Here is a 4,489-nt window from a genome sequence, read left to right as displayed (position 1 = left end):
ATTATAGCCAGCAACACTAACACCTTTATGACCAAAACTAGGACTATAGTCCCCATCAGTGGCACCTTGATGATTAACAGGAACAAAATTCACATGTTGAGCTAAAAGAGCTGAGTGAGAGGCAGGATTAAAGTATTGAAATTGGGAGTTTGCTTAGGTACTAAGTACTATGGAACAGGATTATAGCCAGCAACACTAACACCTTTATGACCAAAACTAGGACTATAGTCCCCATCAGTGGCACCTTGATGATTAACAGGAACAAAATTCACATGTTGAGCTAAAAGAGCTGAGTGAGAGGCAGGATTAAAGTATTGAAATTGGGAGTTTGCTTAGGTACTAAGTACTATGGAACAGGATTATAGCCAGCAACACTAACACCTTTATGACCAAAACTAGGACTATAGTCCCCATCAGTGGCACCTTGATGATTAACAGGAACAAAATTCACATGTTGAGCTAAAAGAGCTGAGTGAGAGGCAGGATTAAAGTATTGAAATTGGGAGTTTGCTTAGGTACTAAGTACTATGGAACAGGATTATAGCCAGCAACACTAACACCTTTATGACCAAAACTAGGACTATAGTCCCCATCAGTGGCACCTTGATGATTAACAGGAACAAAATTCACATGTTGAGCTAAAAGAGCTGAGTGAGAGGCAGGATTAAAGTATTGAAATTGGGAGTTTGCTTAGGTACTAAGTACTATGGAACAGGATTATAGCCAGCAACACTAACACCTTTATGACCAAAACTAGGACTATAGTCCCCATCAGTGGCACCTTGATGATTAACAACATTATCATTTGATTTCAGGTTCTTATTCTAACCAAACTTATAATTGACATATACTGCTAAACTAACCAAATTCACCTAATCTCCATTGAAGTCTAAACTAATAGCAGCTGATAGCAAAGCATTATTCTTTTCTAATCGTAACTCATACTTTCATAACAAATATTGTGTCTTTTGCAATGATATTCTTCCAAAGCTGGAAGTAATGTTAACTACCACAACAACGAACTCAGGACAAATCCAGTATGTAATTCAACAAATCCTCATCAGTTATCACACAACCACAGGCAGGTAGTACATCATCAACATATTGTTTCATTTTTAGCATGTATTCACTCCTAGTTAGGTTTTCTTTTCTAGTACATTGTAATAAGCTCCTAATATGTAGAGTCTTAGCTTTAGTCTCCGAAACAAATTCTTCTTCAAGTGTAAGCCAAATTTTAGAAGCTAATTGATGTTTAGAAACTAGCCTAAATATCGATTCAGAGATAGAAGCAAAAAGCCAACTCACTAGACATTTGTCGATTCTCTTCCATAACGAATATTTAGGATTGACCTTTGTCATCATTGCACAAGATGAAAATCCTTCTGAATTGACCTTCAAGAATGGAGGTGGACAAACACTCAAACCAGTGATGTGATCTTCAAGCTCTGAGCTGACAACAAATAAAATCTGAGATCTCCAAAGTCGATAGTTGTTACGATGCAATTTAGGGTAATAAATTGCAATGTGGAAGAGAATAAATTTTCTGGGATCGATTGAACAGGTCAAGAGTAATACTTTTCATCAGGTATGATTTTCCTTAAGAGATAAGCATGGGTCTGCTTTCCAATATCACGGTTTCTCAGATTTGAAGCTGCTGAAGCAAAGCAGTAACATTAATGGAATCAATCATAAATTGTTGTCTCTGCATCTCATACAAAAGCATTAATCCTTCATCATCCAACCCATTCTGAACGAAATCAGAAATCCTTGTATTCCAAGAAACAACATCCCGTTCCAGCATATTATCAAAAACTTTAAATGATGTAAGGACAAAGCCGCATCTTGAATACGTGACAATAATTGCATTCAATACAATAACTGGCAACGTTGCCAAATTCTTAATTATATAGGCATGCAACTGTTAAGCTAAATCCAATCGCTGCAACTGTGAAACTGCAGTTAAGACCGATAAAAAAAGTCACCTCATCAAAATCAATTTCATCTGATAACATACCCACCGATCAGAGTGTTCCAAACCTCAGTGTTTCTCTCCAAACAACAGGAAAAATCTTCCTAGCGAAATCAACACAACCAAGCTCAGCATATATGAAAATAGCCGAACTCACAACAAACAAATCATTTACATATTCATTTCCAAATTTAACAAGCAATCCATTAAGCACGTTACCGTTCTTATAGTCCCATAAAGTCGCCAAAGCCGGGAAAACATTAACAAAACTAACAGTACCGGGTGTAATTTACTTCATCATCATCATCCTAAATTGCCTAATCGCTTCTGCATATCTCTCTGTCTTTACGTAACATGAAACCATAGTATTCCACGCAACAACACCCAAATAACATTTCTCCTTTTCATCGTATCAAATACTTTACAAACTAAAACATACTTTGAATAATCAAAATCAGAATAACCACACCCACCAATTTCACTATCCACCACAGAACTCAAACAAGTAGAGTACATATTCAACAGAGAGTTATACACAATCCTACTGGGGTTCAATAAGCCCCTAATTAAACGGAAATGAACAGCTTTACCGACTCTCAAATTGCGTGTGGCGGCAAAAGCCTTGAGAGCCGAAGAGTAAGTATAGTATCAAACAAAGTATAAGGAGCAGATTTTTTCATCTGGGCATAGAACAAAATGGCATCTTGTGGCATTTTGTTGCAAATAAAACCAATAATGATGGTGTTCCAAAGGACGGTTGTTGGGCGGGGAATCGTGTCGAACAGTTGGCGGGCTAAATGAGGTTGGCCTTCCTAGCATATTTTGCTAAGACGGAAATGAATTGTGGGGGTTTTGAGTTTGGGAAGTGGCGGTGAAAGGGAAGAGTGGCGGAGTGGTTGTCGGTGGTGGCCGCAAAGCGGTGGCATATTTTCCAATAATGATTAATGTAATTTATGTTTAATTTTATGCATGCTTTAGATATATTTGATTGATTAAAATGTTTTTGTTTTCTACACTCTTGGGCTTTGCAAATTGCAATTGTGACCACATATTCTGTTGAGCATGATTACTTTATCATCTCTCAATTTACATTATCTATTTTTAATCATATTTCTATTATTATAAATTACTTCATTAATTAATTAGGATTAATTTTCTATTTTTCAAGCATCATCCCCTTAGTAAACATATAAAGACCGCAGGTTTGTCAAAAATCACTCTTTAATATGAGTTCATTCTTTGTGCACACTTACATAATTTTTTCCTAATTGATAATTATTGAACAACTTTAATATTGGGTATGTTTATTGCTTGTAATTGAAACATTTCATAAACAACATTATATTAACGACAAACAACATTTATATTAAGTCACATGTAATGAAATGTAAAACTCCATTAGTTTCTTTATAATTGTCGTTTTAAGTGTCTATACACTTTTTAATAAATCAATTTTATCTCTTCTCATACTGACTTTTTCCTTTGATATTGTAGGTGGGAAAATTTTGTTTTTCCCACTACATACACATGTGTGAAATACTGAAATAATTATGTATATATTGTCATTTTCTTTCTTCTACTAACTTACTTTCATTTCTTTTATTCTGTTTGTTACTCACTTCCATTTCTTTTATTTTGTTCGTCACTCACCATAGCCATCTCTTTTTACTGACTTTCATCTCTCTGATTCTGTTTGTCATTCACCATGACCAAGATAGAGAAAAAGAGAAAGGAGATGAGGGGAAGAGACAGAGAAAGAGAGAGTGGAGATGTGGGCCATAGAAAAAGTAGAGAGAAGAGATGAGCGGTAGAGAAAAGAAAGAAAGAAAGGAGATGTGGGTAAGAAAAACAGTTAAAGAGAAAAGATATGGGCAAATGTCAAGCAAGAGAGAGAGGGTTGAGTTCGTAACGTCACTTATTTTGAAAAAAACTAATACCCTCAAAACGACAATTTTAAAGAAACGGAGGGAGTATTATATTTATTAAATAGTTAATAATATACTATTTCAAGAACCTAAAAATATTAATATTCAATGCCATTTTCATGCAATTTTATATTTCTTAAGTACTTACTTTATTCAATTAGTAAGAACCATTTTTTATTTTCATTTAAGTTATAGTTGGACAACTTGTTTACTACAATAAACAAGTTGGACCACTAATTTTGCACTATGTTTATCTTGGACCAGCGGAATAAAAGTTTCAAAATAATCCACTCTTAGCAGTTTGTTGGAACCCCTTAACTACAATTCTAGCTATAGGTCCCCTAATAAAACAATCTGCATTGTAGTTAGTTTTGAAGACTACTAATTTTCCACTACGTTCATGTCAAGACTGTAGGGCCCAAGAGTCCAAGTTTTATGCATTAAACTCTGTTGCATTGCATCTTTCCAAGCTGGGGATAAGAGAGCTCGTAAAACAGAACGTTCTTATACTGAAGAAAGAGAACTAGAAGATACAGCCATAGCAGCTACCATATGTGATTGACACTTGTCAGATTTTTAAGATCTAAAGGCCTGA

The 4,489-nt window shown here is 35.1% G+C and overlaps 1 pseudogene; it reads right to left on the bottom strand.

Moving 5' to 3' along the window:
* Positions 1-1,175: 1,175 nt before the first annotated feature.
* LOC116105941 lies at positions 1,176-2,895 on the bottom strand (annotated as a pseudogene).
* Positions 2,896-4,489: the final 1,594 nt, after the last annotated feature.

Source organism: Pistacia vera, unplaced genomic scaffold (assembly GCF_008641045.1).
Source record: "Pistacia vera cultivar Batoury unplaced genomic scaffold, PisVer_v2 Contig507, whole genome shotgun sequence".
In the NCBI taxonomy this organism is placed as follows: Eukaryota; Viridiplantae; Streptophyta; class Magnoliopsida; order Sapindales; family Anacardiaceae; genus Pistacia; species Pistacia vera.
Note: the sequence above shows the minus strand (reverse complement) of the source record. Positions and strands in the feature narration are given on the sequence as shown.